Raw genomic sequence first — 22,865 nt, forward strand, 5'->3', positions numbered from 1 at the left:
CGACTCCCTCTGTGCCCCGCGGAACCACCATAAGGTATTACATCACGAGGCGGAGTCAGCTCACTCTAGCTTTGTCACCCTTCTTCCACACGCGGCACACGTGACCGTGCTCTTACCCTTTCCCCTGCCTTTCGCAATTTATCTTGAATAGATCCGATCATGGAGTTGACTGCATATCAATTCTCTTGATGTGCTAGCATTTTCGGCACCAGATTTTCCGATACCAGCACCTCTCCTAGAGTCTCCTCTAGACTCCTCCTTTCTTCCACAAATCTCGGGCAGTGGAAGAATACATGCTCTGGCTCCTCTGGGACTCCATCGCAGTTTGGACAGTCGGGTGAGGTCTCCAATTTAAACCTGTGAAGGTATTGGAGATATCCTCCACGTTCCGTGAGAAACTGGGTGAGATTATAATTAATATCACCGTGTCGTCTCTCCAACCTACTCCTTGATGGCAGGAATGAGCCTGTGAGTCCACCGACCCTTTCCCGAGCGTTCCCACCGCTCTTGCCATCTATTTATGGATCTCTCCCTCTCAGCCTTCTTCGTATGCAATAAGGGAGAGATTGGCTTCGCATTGTATATATTCGCCATCTCATCTGCCAAGATGTCAATCGGCACCATTGCAGAGATGACGAATGCTGCATCATCTGAGACAGTCCTGAAGGCAGAGCATACCCTCAAGGCTGTCCTCCTGTATACTGCAGTCAGTTTGTTAGTGTTAACTGACATTTGCAATGCCTTCCTTCAAACTGGGGTCGCATAGAGCATGATTGAGGCCACCACCCTGGCTATAAGCAACCTAGAGGTATTCCGTGGCCCTCCCACGTTCGGCATCATCCTCGCCAGGGCCATACTAGCAGTGGACGATCTATCGCAAACATACTGCACGTGTTGCTTATAACTGAGCTTCCTGTCTATCACCACCCCCAAGTGTTTGATGGTCGGCTTGGAAGTGATGATATGATTCCCGATTCTTATACAGGGATAGTTTGTTTTCCGGCGCTTCGTGATGAGGACCGCTTCTGTTTTTTCCTCCGCGAGTGTCAGACCTGAGCTTCAACTTTTAACAGTACTGATTGCTTCGCTGGAGTATAACTCAGCATCTTCGAGATGCTTTGCGACAACAACCAGTGCAATGTCGTCAGCGTAACCCACCACTGTGGCTTCCTCCGGAAGGGGAAGATTAAGTACATCGTTATACATGATGTTCCACAGTAGTGGGCCCAATATGGAGCCCTGTGGGACACCCGCGGAAACGACGTACTCCTGCGGTCCGCCATCAGTGTCGTACCAGAGCGTCCTTTCAGTTAAATAACTATCGACAATTGCGGCGGAATACCAACCTTCGCTAGGGATTTCCGTATTTGATTCCAATTGGCCGAATTGAATGCATTTTTCACATCCAGGGTTAGTACCACGCTATATTTGCTGGTACCACCCTTTCCATGAATTGCATCTTCGGCCAAGCCAGTAACTAATTTGATGGCATCAATCTGGCTTTTCGGAACCCATACCACCGATCTGAAAGGCCGCCTTGGCTCTCAACTACCGGGAGTAATCTATTATAGATTACCCGCTCTAACATTTTCCCCACAGTGTCCAAAAGACATATGGGTCGGTATGAGGATGGTTCACCTGGAGGTTTACCAGGCTTAGGCAGAAGCACCAACTTCTGCTGCTTCCATACCGCTGGAAATATTCCCTCGGACATGCACGTTTCGAACAACTCAGCGAACATGTCCGGCCTGGATTTCATGGCAAGCTTAAGGGCCTTACTCGGTACTCCGTCCAGACCCGGTGCTTTATTGTCTCCTATTCTTCCGGAGATCTCCCAGCAGTTCGTCTCTGATGATTGGAGGAATTGCCATCACATTCAGAGGTAGTTGAAAGTCATGTCGGCGCTCTCCTCTTGCTGGGGGAATAACCCGTGGATGATTTTCAGCAAGAGAGTGGGACACGTGATCTGCGGAGGTCAGGTCAGGTCTACAACCGAACCTAACCCCCCTTTCGGAAAGGTGTTTACAGCACCTTCGTTAGCCAAGACGATGCCCCTCTGCGCAAAAGCTTCTAATAAACTGCGCCCCCTAACATTTGATTCTCTGCTACCCCACTCTAGGGCCCGAGCATTGAAATCACCAGCAATCACCTTTGGACTTCGCCCCCTTGCGTCGAGAACCAGATTATCAAGCATTTGCTCGAATTCAGGCAGTGTCAAACTTGGTGGGGCGTAGCAGCTGTATACATATACACCACTTATTTTCGCCCACACAAAGCCACTGGCTGCCTGACTTGCAGTACATTGTATGGCCTGTCGACCGCAAGTCCATATCGCCGCTCCACCAGTCGAATCTGTGACCCATATGCCACCGTGACGGTTTCTATACGGTTCACTTATGATGGCAACTTCCATCTCAGATTCGAACGTGGTCTGCTCAAGTAAATCCTGAGCGACCCTGCAATAATTGAGGTTTATTTGAATAAACCTCATCTTGTCATTGCAGTGAGCGCCTTCCTAAATTCCGGACATTTGCCACTTCCGGCAATGTGCCGGTTATCCTGTCCCTCTTTTGCTTCGCATAATAGGCAGGTCCCTATTGCACTCTCTGGCAATATGGCCTTTCTCCCCACATCTTCTGCATCGATCGGACCGATCAATGCTGCTGGTGCACGACTTCGCGAAGTGCCCAAACATGAGGCATTTAAAGGACCTCTTTAGTGAGGTTTGTTCTCTTAAACGGCAGACAACCTATCCAATCCGAACCCTTCCGGCAGCTAACAACATCTGCGCTGCCTCCGCTGGTACTCGTATTGTGGCCGTTTGAGTGCCACCACAGGCTTTTCGTAGGCCCACAACAGACTCCTCTGTAAGGTATTTGAACTTGAATTGCTCCTTCAGAGCAGTACAAATTTCATCTTTCGATACCACTTCATCGAGATCCTTACATTGTATATAGATCTCAAGTTTTTGGGCACGCACTGCGGCATTCTCCCCAAGTGAGTTTTTCACCTGAGTGCGAAAGTTATCAGTTTTGCCACCGCTGGATCTTTTCAGCTCGAACATGAGATCTCCTTTCTGGGTTCTTCGGATTCTGTTCACATTTCCGCTCAGATCTTTTAGGTCGGGATCAGCTTTGACCTTTTTGGGTACCTTCGCGCAGGACAGATTGCCCTTACTGGAGATAACAATTGCATCTGGGCGAGTTCGGACTTTTGCTTTTCGTTTCGCTTTTTTGTTGGTAACTTTAGTCCATCCATCGTTTTCGTTCTTCTTGGGCTTCGCAACGCTGGTCGACTTTCTTTCATTCGCTGTACGCTTTCCTCCTTCTGAGCTGTTGGTGCTGGGTTTTAGAATGTCCTATCCGCCTTTTTTTCTCTTAGCCGCCTGCTGATTATTTATGGGATCCCCCTCTTTTTCACGTACTCGCTTATTTCGCTGTGATTCGATAATAGTACAGTTAGGTGTCACTTGGGTCGCTTGTGATACTGTTGGCACAGCGGGGTTCGGCGTGGTCTTATTATTCTTTTCCTCCATCTGTGATCTATTATAGAGAACTCTAATAGCCCTCACCATATTCTTTATGGCATGGTGCACGTTGTGCTTGTCCTTGATAAACTCGGACAGCTCAACTATTTTTGCCCTAAGCTGGGTGAAGGGTAATTCCTCCGGATCGGGACTCTGCTCCCTATAAGCCCTCACAGGGTTGCTCCTTTTATACGCTCCTTCACTTTTGGCGTTTATTGACCTTGCCTGTACTTTATCCTTTATCGTCTTTGTCGTTGGTGGAGATCTCAAAGTTGGCGAGCTTCTTCTGAATGGATCTCTTCCTTGTTCTTGGAGCACCTCTTGCTGTGGCGCATCTTGAACATATGCGGTGGGTGTTGTCACAGCTTTCGTCGTCTAACGGTCCGCCTTTAGTTCATCCTTGGTTGTTCTTGCTACTGGTGTTCTCGGTAAGGTCGTACTTCGCTTGAACACTTCCTTCTCCAGATCCAAATCACTTGTAACATTATATGCCAAGGTGGCCAAGTTGTCCACCACCGAGGCACTGCGGTCGAGGGATATCGACGACCGGGAGCCCGCTTGCTCACTCCCAAAAGCCACCGGTACTGGGGTTCCGAGCCCCTGCACCGTAAGTTTACTCCTTCTCTCGTCTTCCATGGTGGTTTTATGTTCTGGGTATCCTTGCCATAGCCATTTTGGTCCGCGCAGCAGAGATGAGCAAACACTAGCCCATACACAGTCAGAAAAGAAAAGTGCATGAACACATATATTTACACATCAATAGGTATGCCCCAATCCGCCAGCTGGGGTCGCGCCTGATGGGAGATCTGGCCACTCCTCACAGGGTCCGTCTGTCCGTCTGTCCATCTGTCCGTCTGTCTGTCTGTAACAGGCATTTTTCTCGGGGCCGGTTGTAGCGATTGGCACCAAATTTGATGGAAAGGTGAGAACTGTGAACGCTCATGCATATCGTGGGTTACATCATTGTAGTTCAAATTTAAGGAGGAGGCGAGGTGGCGAAAGGGGGTGTACGTTTTTTTTTCACCAAATATAGTCATGTGAGCAAAGGTGGGGAATGAGGGGAGTTGAAAATGATAATTTCTTTAACGGGGTCATTTTCAGGAACTACGCAAACGAAAAATCTGAAAATGACTATAAGGTGCTTAGGCCCCGAAATACCCTCCATATTGATATCTGTTCAGATAAAGTTAATAATACTATTATTATAGCTTTTAGTAATTGGTTACAGAACCCCCCTTAAGTTCATCCTAGGACCATGAAATTTTGCAACAATGTAGGTTATGATATAGAGCATGATCCAAATTTGGTGGAAATCCTACTATTGTTAACCAAGTTGTAATAGGCCAAATTTGTCGCTTCTATGCAAATTCAAGACTTGGAGTGTCAATATCATTTGAAACTGGATATTCTCACATAATATATGTATATATTTCTGCTACGTAATAGTTGACAAATGCATACTCAAATGTTTTTATAAAAGAGGTACACAAAAAAACTTTCATACCTGAAGCGTCCAGCTTCCGGTTTCCCGACTTGTTTTAGATTCTTTTAGTTATTTGAATATAAGTGTCAATTGCTGAAGAGAGGCATGTGCATGTATATGTAGGTGCTAATAAAGTTTGCGGCTAGTGTTCAATAAGATGGACATATGAGTGCATATGCATGCTTTCGTACACAGAGTAAAGTGGGAATGCGTCAAGATACGTCATATATATGCACGCATCAGTATACGGTAATAGGAAATGTTTGTCTATGTAGGATAAACATACATAAAACATATTTTGTTTGAAAACATATTTTGTTTGAAAACATATGAAGGAATATTTTGTTATGTACGAATGAAGAAGCGTGCATAGAGAGTTGCTTACATGCATAGAGAGTTGCTCACATAAGATGAACTTTATACTTGAAGCGCCGAGCTTCCGACATTCCGACTTGTTTGTCAATTGTACTGTAAAAGCTTCATGAACACATTTGCCCACCGCAACTAACATTAACTTCATTTCCTGTAGCAAGAATGACAGAAGCCTCAGTAAAACTGTTGCGGAATGAGCAACTTGCGTTTCAGACGCACGGCCGTGACATCGGAAAACAATTTTTGACAGGGAAAATTATTTTTCGGTGTCAGTTCGAGACAGAAAGGAGCCCGAGGAGAAGGAATCATCTTTAAAAATTATTAAATTGTAAATATGTTATTGTGAATTAATAGTAACATCAAAAATTGATATTTAAATCAAATAACTAAATAAATTTGAACAAGTCAATAATATTTTCATATTTAGAAAAATATTACCTGTTGCTGGTAATATTGTTGCTGCAGTTGTAAACCAGTTTGTTGTTACTGCAGCACAACCTGCTGCTGTTATTGCGGAGCTGATATCACCTGCTGTTGAACTATTTGCTTTGTACCGCCATATTTCACAGTATTATTTTCCAGAGCCCAGTCTGCTTCCAGTTCTCGGTTGAGACAGTCGAGTTATCGAGAGTTTTTCCTCAAACTTGAATGAAGTGGCATTCCCCAACTGCTGTTCTTTTGTGCACGTCCCAAATCTAAAATTTACTGCAATGTCGTCCGTCTACCGCTCTCTATAGTTCTCGAGTATTGGCCGGCTATAAAGATCAATGAACGGCGTCTTGCGGGAATGGGGACGAAGATGTTGGATTGCACTGGTGGCGTGACACGTTTTGACTACGTCTGAAATGAGAATATCCGCGATCGAACGGGTTTGCACCGATCGTGGAAAAACTGCAAGAGAGGCGTTTTCGATGGTGTGGTCACGTAATTCACACTAACGAGAATTCAACAACCAGTATTGGTCAGAACATCGAAAGCAATGGTAAGCAACCAAAAAGCCAGCCAAAACAATGGTGGCTTGATATGCTGGATGGGGAGTTAAAGGTCTCAAGATTACATCATGATCAGGCTTTTGATAAAATAAAATGACGAAACCGATCACCACAGGCCGACCCCGCTTGTGAACTGAAGGCTGAAGAAAAAGAAAAAGATGTGAGGAGCGACGAGTGCACGACAGCTCCGTGTAATATAGCTAAAAATTCCATTGCCCTCTACTTTCTCGAAAGCGATTTAAATAAATCATTTGATGGGAAGCCCTGTGTTGATATACACTTACACTCTTTACGCTCTGAGTTTAATATTATTAGCAAATGCCAGCAATTTAACCAACATCAAATATAGAAAAGGGCTAGGGAGAATTAGATTCTTTTTGAATGGAATTTTAATATTTCATTCGAATTTCAATTAGTCTCGTTAATTATGACGTCAGCATCTTATTTGTATGGCTTAGGATGCTGTTAATTAGCACGAAATTGATACGTTTGAACTTCTATAACTTTGACACTAATAGTTGGATTTTCATGGAACTTGGCATGTGTATGCACGAGACTGTCCTCTATGCTCCATCAAAAAGTTGATAATATACTATTAGTAAATTTATTTGAGCGGATACCGGAATGGGACATCTCTCGAAGATTAGATTTCACATAAGTGTTTTACACAAAACCTTAAAAAGGGCTGCAGATAAATAGATTCTTCATAAATGCGACTTTAATATTCCACGCGAATGTCAGTTATTCCGGGTAATTATGACGTCAGCATCTGATTTGCATGGCTTTGGAAGCAGTAAACTCGAGCGAAATTGCTAAGTTTGAATTGCTATAACTTTGGCGTTAATTGCCTCATTTCCATGAAATTTAGCACATATATACGAAATATTGTCGCCTATATTGGTACAAAATTTGGAGGTCCTAGGATGAATTTAAGGGGGGTTTTTCAGTAAATTTCTAAAATGTAGTAATGTACTATTAGTAAGTTTATTTGAGCAGATATCGGAATGGGACATATTTTGAGGCCTAGATTTCATCTAGGCGCACCACCCTGATTTTTTTCGGATTTTTAGGTTGGCTAGTTTCCGAAAATGAGTCCTGTCTCACTTCAAGTGCGTACATTTTGACTCCTTACTCACGTACTTTGCAATTTATGCCAAAACTAATGTCAGTTTCGGAAAGTACAAATCGGGACCTTTCATTGATACCCTACATAACTATATCCGATGAAAAAAAATGTTGAATCCCCCCTTGGACTCCCCCCCCTGCATGTATGGGGGCCCCCTTTAAACTTCACCTAAATTTATGCCACTCGCTGTATGCGTGAGATTTCATAGCTCCCATCTGTCCACCAAATTTCGTTCGGATCCGTTTAGTCGTTTTGGAGAAAAGTGCGTGTGACAGACAGACAGACAAACAGACAGACATTGAATCGATTTTAATAAGGTTTTGTTTTACACAAAACCTTAAAAACAATAATGGGGTAGGTAGGTAGGTATCAGTGGCCGCTCCGAGGAGCTCAATTAGCGCTTTGGTGGGCCCTTTTGATGCCACAAACTCTTAAGACCGTGACTGTTGTTATGGGAGCAGGGAGGCATAGTCCAGCCGGCTCGGATCTTCAGAGCCAGCCTGTAGTATTCACGAAGGAAAGCAGCTCTCTCCCTACAGCTAGAAATCTCTCTGAGGTCCCCAAAGAATGGTTTACCCAGTGTCCGCAGCCTGACTCGAGCGAGAGCTGGGCAATCGCAGAGAAAGTGCATGAGGGTTTTCCTTCCTTCCGCAATGCGAGTTGTAGGGTATGCCGAGCTTAGCGGCACTGTCCTGCTGTGGGCCAGTGCCCCGTGCAGACCGCCGTAATCTTGAATGCATTTGCACGCGTCTGGCAGAGGAGCTCTCGTGATCGGGCTGTTTTTGCCGAGGGACTGCCAAAAGCAGAGCCTTGCCTGACCAATCCGTCAGCCCGCTCATCCCCTCTATGTTCCTATGCCTGGGAACCTAGAGGAGAGTGACCTTGAGCGTGCCGTCCAGATGGTTGAGCGCGTCTCTGCACTGCCCCACCAGCCGGGAAGATGTCGTCGTTGAGTACAAGGCCTTGATGGCCGCTTGGATGTCGGTCAGAATGGCTATGCTATGCTTGGGGCTCGATTCACGTTCCAGCCATCGACAGACTTCCAATATCGCCAGTACTTCCGTCTGGAATACACTGGCGAAACCTGGGAGACCATATGACTTGAATGCACCGTGTGTATTCGAGAAAACCCCCGCACCGACTCCATAGGCCATCTTTGGTGCGTCCGTAAAGAATACCGTGTCATAGTCTTGCAGCACGCCACCGGTCTTCCACTTTGCCCTGGTTGGAAGGTCCACAGCAAAGTTTCTCGTGAAAGTTCAGCTTGCGTGTGACATAGTCCGTGGGGGATGCCCAGATTTCTCGAGGTATTTCATCTAGGATGTTGCTGTGGCCATGGGACTTCGCTGTCCCAGTATCCGAACTCACGTAGTCTGACGGCACTGCACGCTGCAACATATTTACTGTGGAGGTCTAGGGGGTGGAGATGCAGGAGTTCATTGAGAGCATCTGCCGGGCAGGACTGTAGAGCCCCCATAGCACCTGCACACGCGGTTCTTTGAATCCTATTAAGTTTCATTCTATTGTATTTTTTCTTCAAAGCCTGCCACCATACAATAGAGCCGTGCGTTAGTACAGATGTACAGCGGTGTACATCCAGAGAACCATCCTCGGCCGGAGACCCCATTTCTTTGCAAAGGTTCTCTTGCAGGCATAGAAGGCTAGACAGGCCTTCTTAACCTTTAGTTCTATGTTCGACCTCCAATTTAGCTTAGGATCCTGGATTACACCCAGATACTTTACATTAGAGGAAAGAACCAATCTTTGTTCATTCAGCCGTGGTAGATGGAATTCATGTATCCTTGTCTTGGTGGTGAATAGCATCAGTTGCGTTTTGATTGGGTTTCTGCTGAGTCCGCATCTTGCGGCCCACAGCACACCTTTCGCAACGCTCCTTCAAAGATCTCGCTCATAATGGACAGAAAAATCTCTGATACTAATATCACCAAGCCGTCGGCATACGCCACCACCTTCGCCCCGCTGCTGTCCAATGTACGGGTGAGGTGGCGCCATCCTGGGGCGTGTCTCTGTTCAAAGCTCTGGTCAAGTGGTTGCCTCCCAGATCAGACTGGATTATCGTGGTACTCAGCATGGATATAATCCAATACGTGAGATACCCCTCCAATCCAATACCGGTCACGGCTTCCTTGATGGCATTGGTACTGACGTTGTTAAAAGCTCCCTCTATAGTCCAAGAAGGCAGCAAGGGTATACTGCTTGTACTGCAGCGACCGCTCAACCAGTGCCAATTACCTCCTGGAGGGCGGTTTCTGTGGATTTTCCTTTGAGGTAGGCATGCTGGGACTTAGAGAAAGGTGTTCTTTCCATAATCGTCCTTAAGTGAATGTCCAGGACGCGTTCTAGGGTCTTCAGCTCGAAAGAGATCAGGAGACTTGTATGCGGAGAAACTGTTTATAGCCCAGTCGATTCCTATCCTCGGTAATTAATTGATAGTCTCCCACAGCTCGGGTTGCCGTAAACCCTCCAAGCAAGGTTCTGATTCACAGTCCTCCTCGCTGGAAGGAAAGTGCGTTTGAACCAGCAGCTCCAAGGTTTCGCTAGAAGATTCCGTCCAGGAGCCTTCCGACTTTTTAAGGAAGGATGGGCTCTTATGTTCCTTGGACAGAATCTTACTGAGCCTCGCGGATTCACTAGTGCTTTCAATGTTCTGACAATAGTCCAGCCAAGACCGCCTCTTGGCGGTCCTGATGGCCGACTTGTACTTCTTCTGGCAGTCCTTGTATGGCTGCCAGTATTTTTGCCTGTAGCAGATGTTGAAGATTTCTCTGGTCAGCTGAGAGAGTCCTGAGACTAGAGAGATCTTCGTTCCACCACGGTGGCAGGGTCTTTTTGCTGTACTTAGCAGGGCACGAGACTTCGAAGGCGATATCAAATGCCTTCTCCAGAGCCCCGACCTTTGACTCCAGTTCGTCTGTCATGCCAATCCTACCAATTTCCGCACCGTAGAGTTTGTTCTTAATTACCTGACCAAACTTTCTCCAGTCGATCCTCCTGGGGTTTCTAAAGGGCTTGGAGACCTCTGCGGCGAGATCTAGACTAAAGAGTATCTAACTGTGGTCAGAGAAGGATCTCTGGTCAGACACTCTCCAGTCCTCCACCCTAAGAATCCCATTGTCGGTTATTAGGGTGATATCAAGAACCTCCTCTTAACCGTGACTGTTCTCCGAGCATGGGAAATGGAAGGTTGGTGTGCTGCCCCTGTTACACACCGATAGATTTGAAGTAATAATAAAATCAAAGAATGACTCACCTCTTTCATTGATTTCAGAGCTGCCCCAAAGCGTATGCCTTGCATTCGCGTCGCAGCCTATCAGCAGGTTGGCTTTCTTTGTTGTTATGGTATTCGTCAGATAGTTGTAGTTCTTCTGGGGGAGCTGATCGGTCATGAGCCATGTAAGCCGAGGAAATATTACACGTTCTCTGCCCCCGCCTGTTCCAGCTTGACCACAACTAGATCACTGGAACTCAGCTCCGGGCACAGGAAAGCGTGCAGACTCATCCTCGCAAGAATACATGCTCTAGGTCTATCCTGATCAGCGTCTCCTGTGCTGTGGAATAAATTAAAATATTTGCTTTGGAGCCCTTTGATGGTTCGGTCGCTTCCGACCCAGGGCTCCTGTATCAATGCGATGTCGATGTCTTCCTCTAAGAGGAAGACGAGCGGATTAGCCGAGGCGCACTTCGAGTGCTGCAGATTTATCTGCGTCACCCTCAGCATGATCTGCTTGCGTGGGGGGTTGTCAGCCCCCGTCGGACCGTCAATCCTCATCTCCTTCGACTACTCGTTGGCGGCGTCGATTGGGTCTAGGTGGTCGTCCGGTTTTGCAGAGCGGAACACTTTTACCTTGGCATTCCTGACTCCTGGGTTAATAAAAAATGTCGCAGGCGTTTGTGAAATGAGCGTAAGTCCTTGATTTTTCGTGGATCCGATTGAATTCTTTTGCTGACATTTGCGACAAGAGCATAGTTCACACACAACCAAAATCATTTTCGCTGTCAAAAATTGTCATGTCCACCATGATTCATGTGCGTTGAGTATCAGCCTCTCCATGTCGTTTCCCCGGATTAGAATTCCTTCCGTCTTAAACGCTTGCCTTCGTATTCATTGCTGTTGGCTTATCACTTGCCCAGCTTCACAAAGGAGTAAACAGGAGCAATACAAAGGAAGCAGTTTCGGCAAAGAAGGAAGGTGATTACACCTCATCACTGCTTCAACCAGAAGTAACATATACAGAAACAAGTTTTTGGTTGAGAAAGTACTTCCAGTTGTGGTTCATAGGGGTTCAACTATACTGTGGATAGAGCTCGATTAAAATACGTGGTACTTTAAAATATTTTTGTCTTTTGGCTGGAAAATTGCTGGAACTTCTCCTGGTATAGCTGATATAAATATTATATACATAGGCAAACATATTAAAAAGGATATAAAGGGATCCACATAATTTTCATCCCCGCCTCGACTGCAAACCCGAGTTTTTCAAACCCTGAGTACACTTTTCTGCCGAAATGAAATATGCAATTGGTTTTTTTTATATATTCTACATAAGATGTAGTATGCAGTTTTTAAATTATTTCAAATATTTCATACTTTCTCTGATGCTTTCGAAACAAATCCGAAACTGACAGCCCTTCACATATAAATAGTTTTGTGAATTTCAATCGGCGGGACTAACAGTTCGGGAAAGTGGCACTTTCATTTTTAATTAGGTACATAATTTCATAAATTGAAGGCTATTTAGTTTTGGCGATATATTATGTGAAATTGTGTGAAAGAGCTGGTTAAAATCAAATCATACATTTGATGATGCTAGTCTTGCACAAATTCTGCCACTAGTACAGCATGAAATCGATGCGTTATTTTCCAGGTTTCGCGACGTTAGGTGAAGCAACGCAAATTTTTAATGAGCCCCAAAATGCGTATGTGGTGAATGCAACCTCTTTAAAAACTACAACAAATGTATTTGGAAGATACCAAACAGGACACCCCTTTGAAGGACGAAGCGCACGAAGGGTCCCAAATCTTCGACTGCTAATAGGAATGTGCAAGTTAAAATGAACGAACTTCGCAGATTGACTCAAGAAATGCTCGCACGCCATGGCTGTGTCAAAAATATTTCATTATCGTCTGAGAAACACGAAAAAATCTTCTCGATATGTTTCACGCATTTTAAGGGATGCTCAAAAGAAAGCACGCGTTCATTTTCCTAAATATGTATTTCCTTCCGACATCTAAAACTGTCCAGTCTAGCATCCTCAACAAAATCGGCACAAGTGACGAAGCTTAGTGATGTATATGTATGATGTGGAAACCAAACAACAGGCCAAGGTATGGAGACCAAAAGTCAATCTGCCGTGAAGCCAAGGCCACAAAAGTCAGCAACAAAAGTGATAATGTCAATTTATTTCACCGGAGCCAAAGTTGTAGCTGCTATTCCTGTGGAAATTCAAATAGTAACAGCAAATTGGTAAACAGAAATGTGCTGAAAGTTTTCAAAAATTTGCTGGAGAGCAAGCCAAAAAAGAAACTTCAACGCTATTCTCTACACCATATCCATGTACAGGCTCACACTGCATATTGCAGAAGAAACCAAAAACTTTATTGCGCTCTGAAGTATCGAAGAAATTTGTGCATCTGCATACTCCACTCCTTTAGCAACGTGTGACTTTTGGTTATTTCGAAAAATAGAAACAAAATTGACAGGCCTTTGGTAAATGATCAAAACGTCTACCAAATTAGCTTGGAATTAAGAGATTTCTTTGTGTAGTAATAAATGCAAAACTGGAAGTGGTAATCATTTGGAAAAGAACACTCAAATCATATTATATTGCACTACTGACGCACGTCTGAAAACATTTCAAAGGATTTTATTTATTTGTACCGAAAGGTTTCAATAAAAAACTACTAATTATAATAACAACGTTAATCCCGCAAAATTCGCATGTTTTTATTTCTGATATTTATATGCACGCCATGCAACTGAGCGCTTGTAATACAAACTTTGCAGAACTTCCACGAGCTTGTGATCCGCGCCGCGGTTGGATACAGAAGAGACCGACTTATTTCCATGCGGTCCTTACTGTCCCAACCAACGGCATTTTTTTACCGCTGGTTCTCCACTCCCCTGGTGCGTTCTGAAAACGAGTGAGTGGAGAGTTTCTGAGTTCAGCGCCATCTACCCGTCCGCATCCGCAACATCCGAAATAAATTTCGAATGCTGCAGATCCTGCCGCGCCACAGGCCTTTAATTCTGGTGAGAAGATTATAAATGCAATCAAAGCTAAGAAGTTCAAAAAAGACAATTTCATGGAATATTTTGAAAAAAAACTCAAGAACTTGAAGTCAACAGAAAGAACATAGAAATAAGCGTTCATACATGATTCTGACCCGCACAAAAATTGTTCGGTTAGTCAGTTTCGATCGCAGAGCGCAGGCAACCTCATCAAACGCTACCTCGCGTCTCCACCCACTAGAGCAGCGGGACCGAAACCAGAAACAGGCGTCATTTGTCTCTATTTTTGTTACCAGACAGGGGTATGAACTTTTGTTCGAAACTGCCAGGTTTCCGCCTAGACTAGTGATCGCGCCATCTATTGAAGAGCGGACCCGACCGAGTTGCCATTAGTAGACGGTGGGCTCAGAACTATTCGGCTATTATAAATCCACATGGAATATCTTCTATAACTTCGTTATTAATAGTACGATTGCCTTCAAACTTTCTAAAATTCTGCCTTATATTATCACTTATGCTATGCTTTGCATTTATAAAATGAACTCAAGTTAAGTTTTCTGGTAAATTTATGCCTAAGTTTTGCATGGATGCATTAGGTAGGTTCTGAGAACGAGACCTGTTTTATTTTAAGAGGGAAAAGTTTTGAGTCTTCAATGCCCTGTAATTCACCTAATATAAGAAATAAGGTCATGTACGATAAGTACTAATTGTGCCCTTTTGTTCGATAACCAGCACGACCATATTCTGTTAAAAAAAAAAATGTTTGCTCTCCCTTTCCGCATATATGAGGAGTCTCCCCTTAAACCTAAGACAAAATGATCCCACCCGTTGCACGTGTAGCGGTTCACTGACAGCATATTCTCACCAGATTTGGAGATGATTGCTCCAGTCGTTTCGGAGCAAATTTCGTGTGACATCGGACAATAGGCAGACACACGGATAGACGAACAGATGGATAGGCAGACAGACGGGCTCACCATCCAGCGGAGTAAGAGGGAATTCTTAAGGAGCTCTGTTTGGAAGCGGATTAAATCCCTGTGGTAGCGCCTATGAAATCGCGATAGGCCGATCATCTCCACAGATCCACGTGCCCTCGTGCTCAAGAGGGGGGTACTGACACCTTCCAACTTCCCATAAGTGTGACGCCGATTCCATCAGCCATCAGGGACGAGCTGCTGGAGATCTGCAGTCGAATTGACGACAGCAAAGCCCCGGGCCTTGACGGCAAATGTAGACCGATGTTCGCGGAGCTGTTCGAAACGTGTATGTCGAAGGGTATCATTCCTGCACCTTGGAAGCGGCAGGAGCTGGTGCTGCTGACTAAGGGTGGCAAATCTCTAAGGGTGCCGTCCTCCTACAGACCCATATGTCTTCTAGACACTATGGGGAAAATGTCGCCCCTATTATCGATAGCTACTTGAAAGAGCGGACACTCTGGTATAATACCGATGATGGACTCAAAGAGTAGGTTTTCTCGACAGGTGTCCCACAGGGCTCCGTACTGAGCCCACTACTATGGAACATCATGTATAATGATATACTTCACTTTCCGTTTTCGCAGGAGGCCACGGTGGTGGGTTACGCTGACGACATCTCGAGGATGCTGAGTTGTACGCAAGCGAAGTAATCAGTGTTGTTAAGGCTTGGTTAGAGAGTGCTGAACTGACACTCGCGGAGGACAAGGCGGAAGCGATCCTCATCACTAATCGCCGGAAAAACAATTACAACTGCATTAGGATCGGGAATCGTTTCATCACTTCCAAGTTTAACATGGCACATTGTAGCAGTATATTAAGAACATTAAATTGTTTGTCTCACTAAGGATATCAGCAAGCAGTTGGGTTTGCAGGAATGTCGCTTAAGGGGGTAAAGCACTGAAGATTCTGAAAAATAAAGGGAATCAAACAACAAATTAATGTTCGTTAAAACGGCTTTTATTACAGATGCGGTGGGGTGTGCATGAAAAGTTTAGAGGAGAAGGTCTAAATTTGGCCCCTGCTGGTATTTTGGCCCCCTACGATTCTACGCGACACAAAACAGCCACAGATAAAAACGCCACTGTGCAACAACCACAATCTTAACAGCTGTTTTTTCATGTATCCATATGTCATTTAAATGACAAATGGTAGAGACAAATTCTAGTTTCTGTTCTTTGTGTTCTTCTAACTTTCTTCCAAGAAGATATTTGTTGTCGGTATTCCTGTAAATGTGGCGTGTTTAAATGGTGTTTTGTGCTAAAAAGTTTTTACAGGTTCAGCAGTATTACATATCAAGGTAATGCTGAAGCACGGCTTACTTTTCGTTTTATTTTTTGCTTTTTTTTTCTGTGATTGCATAAGTCTAATATGGCCCCCCGTTCGGTTTCGATTATGGCCTCCGGGGGCCATAATCGATGTTTGAAACACAAAAGTATTAAAGATTGCTGCATTGTTTCCTATAGATGCCCCGGAACAGCATTATGTTAACCGTAGCCAAAAAAAGGAAAACATGGGACCCGGAACAAATGAAAAAAGCTATAGATGCAGTCAGGAGTAAGACGATGGGTTACAAAAAAGCCGTAAAAATGTTTGGCGTACCGAGGACTACATTAAGAAGGTTGGTGCACGATCTAGGAGAATCTGAAAAAATTGTTGAAAAACCGCTAGGCAGGAAAACTGTACTTCCACTTAATATAGAAAAGAAACTCGTGGAGTATATTCTTCTAATGGAAGCGAAATACTATGGTCTAACACGAATAGATGTTCGGCGAATGGCCTATCAGTTAGCTTTGAAAAATAACATACCCAACAATTTTACAAAGGAAATAGCAGGGCGTTCGTGGTTAGACCTTTTTCTACGAAGACACAAACACGAACTTTCTTTAAGGAAACCATTAGGAACATCTTTTGCCCGTGTTCAAGGCTTTAACCGTGAGGCAGTAAAGGAATTTTTTGAGATTTTGAAGGCGGAAATGGAAAAAATTCGATACCCTCCTGATCGCATTTTCAACGTTGACGAGACCGGGCTGACAATCGTTCAATCTAAAGTTCCTCAAATAATTGGGAAGAAAGGCAAAAAACAAATAGGTGCTTTAACTGCTGCGGAACGAGGATCATTGATGACCGTGGTTTGCTGTATGAATGTTTCCGGGTTTTTTATACCACCCATGATGATTTTCCCCAGAAAAAATTATTCCGATATACTTATGAAAGGAGCTCCGCATGGTGCTATCGGCAAAGTCCACCCATCCGGCTGGATTCAAACGAATTTATTCACCGATTGGTTTCGTCATTTTCTTTCTAAAACAAATCCAACTAAGGAGTCGCCTGTACTGCTAATACTCGACGGGCATTACAACCACACTCGTAACATTGAACTTCTGGAGTTAGCTCATGAGAACTATGTAACAATAGTTACTCTTCCACCTCACACCACGCATAAATTGCAGCCCCTGGATAAAACCTTTATGGGGGCACTAAAAACCTATTATAGTGAAGAAATCCGAAATTTCTTGTTGCATTCCGATCGGTTGCTTAAACCCTACGATATCGCCGAATTGTTTGGTCGAGCCTATCTACGAAGCTCAACAGGAGAAATCGCTGCAAATGGATTTCGCGTCACCGGAATCTACCCCTTTAATCCGCAGATTTTTTCTGGCGCAGATTTTTTAGCAGAAGCTCAAGTTTATAACGATGAAAACACTTCCGAAAACCGCCCAGGGAGCAACACACAGGAAAATTTGACTGCATCGCAAAGAGATGAGTTGTTGCATCATCAGTTAAACATCATAGTTTTACCAGAAATTATTCAACCAATACCAAAACCTAAAAATAAAACTTCGAATCGAGGGCGAAAAGTACTCACTTCTTCTGCATATAGAACACACCTGGCAGGTACATCAAGTGCTTCAGATGGAAATCAGAATCCTGACAATATCCAAAGTCGTAGCCGTGGAGGGAAAACCACTGTCTCAGATGAAAATCATTTAGACACACAATCCGACAGCTTCGACGAAGGACCTTCAAATGATAAAATACCAACGAGCTTAGATGCAGAATGCTTATTTTGTGATGCAAGGTATTCAAATGACCAACAAGGGGAGGAGTAGATTCAATGCCAGGGATGCAATTTATGGGCTCATTGCGTTTGTGCGGGAAACGAAGGAGATTACTATATTTGCGATTTTTGCCGATAACTTTATTTTATATGTATTTTATCTTGATTTCGTTTTTATTATGTTCATTATTATTTTTTTATTAATGGATTTACTTAATTTTAAGAAAAGAAGGTAATTTATTGTTTATTTTTTACTTAATTGTTAAGTTTTGGAGAATATTTTTTAAAGAATTTTTCATACTTCCAATATGGCCCCCTGGGTGCCATATTACCCACACTTTACATCAAAACCAAAATTTTGGATACGTCGAAATATACGATTTTGTTAAAAATATATGGAATTTTATCATGTTTTTTCCTTACGAATCAATGACCAGGAGAATATTGAAATGCATAGCACATGAAACTTGACATGCCGATCTTCATTTTTCTTTTCATGCTCGAAAAACAAAAGGGGGGGCCACATTTAGACCTTCTCCTCTACCTAAATTGTTAAAATTGTTAAAATGACGGCTCCCCAATGTTTTCGTTGAGTCAATTTCGTAGGAAGTTTTTGTAAATTGAGTTGCAAAAATTGATAAAAAAGTTGAAACGGCAAAATGTCGTTTGATAATGATTAACAAAAGTTGAACCTTCCAACCTAAAGAGAAAAACCTAAGTGGTGTCCTCTCTCCTCGCTTCCCCCTCCTCTGTCCTTGTCTCTCCCCATCTCGCCCCTTTCCTCTCGCCTATTTCCTCTTTTCCACTTTTGAAATAGCTTGAAAATTATTAACAAAAATTGAGTTTTGCAAAGTAAAGAAAAAAACCGTGTAATTTTAAGAAGTATGTCCTCTCTTCTACCTCCTCTCTCCTCTCCCCTATCTCTACCTCTTCCCTCTTTTCTCTTTTCTTTCTCCTTTCCCTCTTTCCTCTTTTCTTTCTCCTCTTTCCTCTCTCCGCTCGTATATTTCCTCTTTTCTCTCTCCGCTCGTATATTTCCTCTTTCGCCTTTCCGCTCCCCTCTTTCCTTTTTCGTGTTTATACGACTACCCTTCTAGATTGCCCTAACCCACCTGCCTTGCCTTCCCTAGCAATTTTGTGTCGGTTCTCGCCTAGTTCACAGCGTCGGACGCCGATCTCTCCACATCGTTTATCTATATTATGAATTGTTCAAGCAGCGCATATTATAAGTGTTTCGGCCGGGTTTCATGCTCATAGTGTTCAATATTTGCATTATAAATGCAAAATCGATCATTGAAAATACCAATATAGAATTTGTATCTATATCTAGTATTACTTTACCACCTTTTGAAAAATTTCGAAGCCAATGCTACACGGTGGCATTCAAAGATTTGTCACTATTTGGAGTACATCCGAATGCGCCATTTACGATCGTTAAACAACACTCTATTTTCACTCATCGCTCAACTGAATTAGTGAAAACGGTAGGTAACAACCGCCTTCTTTTCCAAAATATAGGTGACATATTCCACTACCATTTCCGTCTTCCGATCAGATTAGCCACAGTGGGTAAATCTGTGCATTGATCAAATTCTTCGTTTAAAATAGCATCAAGCCAGCATACTTCGATGATACTTGGAAGGCTTGGAGCTTTCGTGTGACAGTGGAGGTCACTTAACATGTGTTACTACCATATAGAAACACAGAAAGATCACTAACCCAGAACCAGCTCAACTTGATCTTGGTAAGGGGATAACTGCACTTCCGGATATCAGACAGGGCAACGAAGGCGGATCTTGTGCTGTTAATGCGATGAACAAACAATATTTTCTAGATATGCAAATTGCTCGACAGTTTAAATGATCTGGCAATTAATGGAAATCGGAAGAGTGTCATGATCAGTTAAGCTGGGAAATATGGCTGTGCTGATGTTTATTTTCAATCCAATTTTATCTGTTTCTCTTTCCAAATCTAGAGCGACTTGGTAAGAGAACAAATAGGCGTCATCAGCATAGTCGAGGTGTTTGAGGAATGAAGTCGTCATCCATTGAACTCATCCATGCCCTCCAGATGGGGCAGCATGAAGAACGCCACCGAAAATAAGGAGAAGAACATCCACTTCAAATCCCTCTGAGACTTTACCTCGATGCGGACATTTGTTGCTCTGATAATAGCTATTAGTCTCTACAAATAGGGGGGGACCCTTACGCAAAACACGGCAAATACACTCTCAGTTCACGCTATCGAAAGCTTTCTTGAAATTAATGACGAGCAGGTGAACTCCGTTAGAAATTCCAGAATGATGGGTAGGCTGTTAATGTGGTCAACGTAGAAAGATCCGGAGAGGAAACCAGCGCGCATTTTATCCATCAAACTTTCGCTTCTGGATTATTATAGCTATTATTTTATTATTTTTGCGAAGGCAGGGAGCACGTATATATTCCTCTAATTGTCATACATATGCAGAAAAGGTTCCTTTTTAAAGTTTAGTTGGCAAAACCTTGTTGAAATCGATTCAATCTCTGTCTGTCTGTCAAACGCACTTCTCTCAGAAATCGCTATACCGATTAACACGAAATTTAGTGAGAAGGTGGGAACTATGGACGCCCCAGCATGAAGTGAGTCATATCCTTCTAGGTGAGATTTAGGGGGGTCCCCATACATGCAAAAGGGGGGTGTAACATTTTTTTTCACCGAATATAGTCATGTGGGTTATCAAATGAAAGCTCCCGATTAGTACTTTTCGAAGCCAGTCTTAGTTTTGAGATTTGTTGGAAAGGCGGGAAGTGGGGGGGGTTGAAAAATGATGATTCTTTTAATGGACCCATTCTCAGAAACTACTCTTCATATCGATATCTGCTCAAATTAAGTTAATAATAGTATATTACCATATTTTTGGGGAAATTGAGTAAAAGTCCCCCCTTAAGTTTATCCCAGTTAAAAAAGTTGGTAGTAGTATAGAGTATAATACGAAGCATATTATCCCCAGTTTTACAAAAGCATACTATTACTAACAAAGTTACAGTAGCTCAAAGTTGACTTTACCTGCAACTAAATATCGATATCACACTAAAGTAAGTAGTCTGACATGCTAAGTGCATATACATAGCGGACTACCGTACAAATGGGATAGTTTCCGCACTCGAGTATACTCTCAGAAGAAACAAACAAAACCTTTCATACCTAAAGCGCCGAGCTTCCGGTTTGTTTTGGAATCTTAACGATTATCTCCATTTTCTACTCTCTAGCGAAGGCCTCGCATTCCCAAGATATTCGCCCGGAATAGCAGATCTGCAGAAACTGAGAGATAAATAACTCTTTGGATTGCGACATCAATCAAATTTTTTCGCGCTGCGGTTTGCATTTCTGAAATCATTGCATTCTGCGGTATCTTCCACTTCCCTTACTAGTGCAATAACAAATTCCACTTTGTCATGCGCACACTGCTCGAGATTTTGCACTGAATCTGAGTTCGTAACACCTGCAAGCACTCACAGCGGTCAATAGAGACTCCAAACCCCTTCCCTTCATCAATACACTGAAGCCAACGACTTACGTAGCATCGAAGAAGAGAGCATTTTGATGGTGGCCCAATACTCATCGATATTCTCAGGCGGGTTGGGTGTTTCTGCCAGTACCATGTTTCCCGATTACATCGCCGAGTGACGAGCTGTCAGACCCCATCTTGAAACTCAGATCACCAGTCACGATCACACTGTTGGTGCAAAGCACTATTCAATTACCATACTCCTTAACCTGGACCGGAATCTTGCAGCCTGAAGTTTGTCAGAAATCGGCTCCGAGGTTAAGATAGCTGTTAGAGACAATCCGCCACCGGATTCGTATCTGCGACCGCTTGCCTTTCCAGAATACAAAAACATATTGTCGGAAGGGACAGAGGAATACTCTCTCGAGTCCCACCATCTTATCTTAGAATGTCCAGGTTATATCGTGGGAATTCACATTTGGTTTAGAGAATGCGCTATCGTTGTCTACGAGGGTGCGTACATTCTACTCCGTTTTCGACTACCAAAGGTCGTGAGGTGAGTTCCTTTCTTCAGTTTCGTTAACAGTTTTATCCATTTTAGTCGCATTTTACTTAACATCTGCGTGCAGGATATCTGGCAAAGATTCCGTAAGATTCTCTATCCAAATCCTGGTTTGAAGTATAACTTAGTCAAACTACTACTATCACAGTCGCGTTGATCTAGTAATGCTTCTTACGGAAGAATGGGCGCGCTTTATAATCGATGTTACCGTACCGTTAGACCGGAAGAGTGTTGAAAAATAGCAAGGAAAATTTGGAACTATGTTCCATTGGCGGACAATATAAGGCGGGCATGTAGGTAAGAGTATGGCCTTGTGCAGCCCTCCTGTATATTTGCGCCGTCTTTGTTTTCCAATTGACATATTCCTGTAGTGTAAAACCATCCGCGTGATTACTCGAGGTATTTGCGATAATCGAGGATGTTACAATACATTTTCGCATGACAGCAAAGGCTTTATGTTTTGGTTGTTTTCCATAGGCTTCGATGTTGAGACCAATCTTTACAGTGTGTTCTCGTCAGTGCAAATTGCATTTATCCACGATCGATTCAAAACTAGATCGTTTGCTCTGGGTTGCACTTCGTCCAAGTTTCGTAAATGCGGGATGCAATTTCATAATGCAGTTCACTATTGGCTGATAGCATTGAATCGCGATATAAATCGTTCAATTTTCGGAAGATGAGTGGCATTGAACGTGAAGTTTGGTTTTGTTCAGAGTCAGTCTCAGACCGTGCTGCATGAGGCAATCATTCCACTTTTGGACAAATTACTGGTTATTAGTTTTGTTACTAGACGTCAGGAAAACGTCATCTGCATAGAGCAGTATGTAGGGCGTTGGTCGTTAAATCGCCCAGGTGGTAGTGTCCATAACAAGAATCTTCCAATGGCGGTAGGAGCAATTTAATCCAGCGCATGAGTTTCTTTGGCATATCTGATAATAATAATAATAATCGTTGACGCAACAATCCATATTGGATCAGGTGCTTGATGTGCATCTCATTGAAGGCCGAAACGATACACTACAGCATGGCGC

General features: G+C 43.5%; 1 protein-coding gene across 1 annotated transcript in view; it reads left to right on the plus strand.

Moving 5' to 3' along the window:
• The window catches only part of LOC119661252 (E3 ubiquitin-protein ligase MARCHF2-like), a 48,166-nt gene that overhangs the window by 19,711 nt on the left and 5,590 nt on the right, over positions 1 to 22,865 (plus strand). The window lies entirely within an intron of this gene.

This window comes from Hermetia illucens, chromosome 1 (assembly GCF_905115235.1).
Source record: "Hermetia illucens chromosome 1, iHerIll2.2.curated.20191125, whole genome shotgun sequence".
Classification (NCBI taxonomy): Eukaryota; Metazoa; Arthropoda; class Insecta; order Diptera; family Stratiomyidae; genus Hermetia; species Hermetia illucens.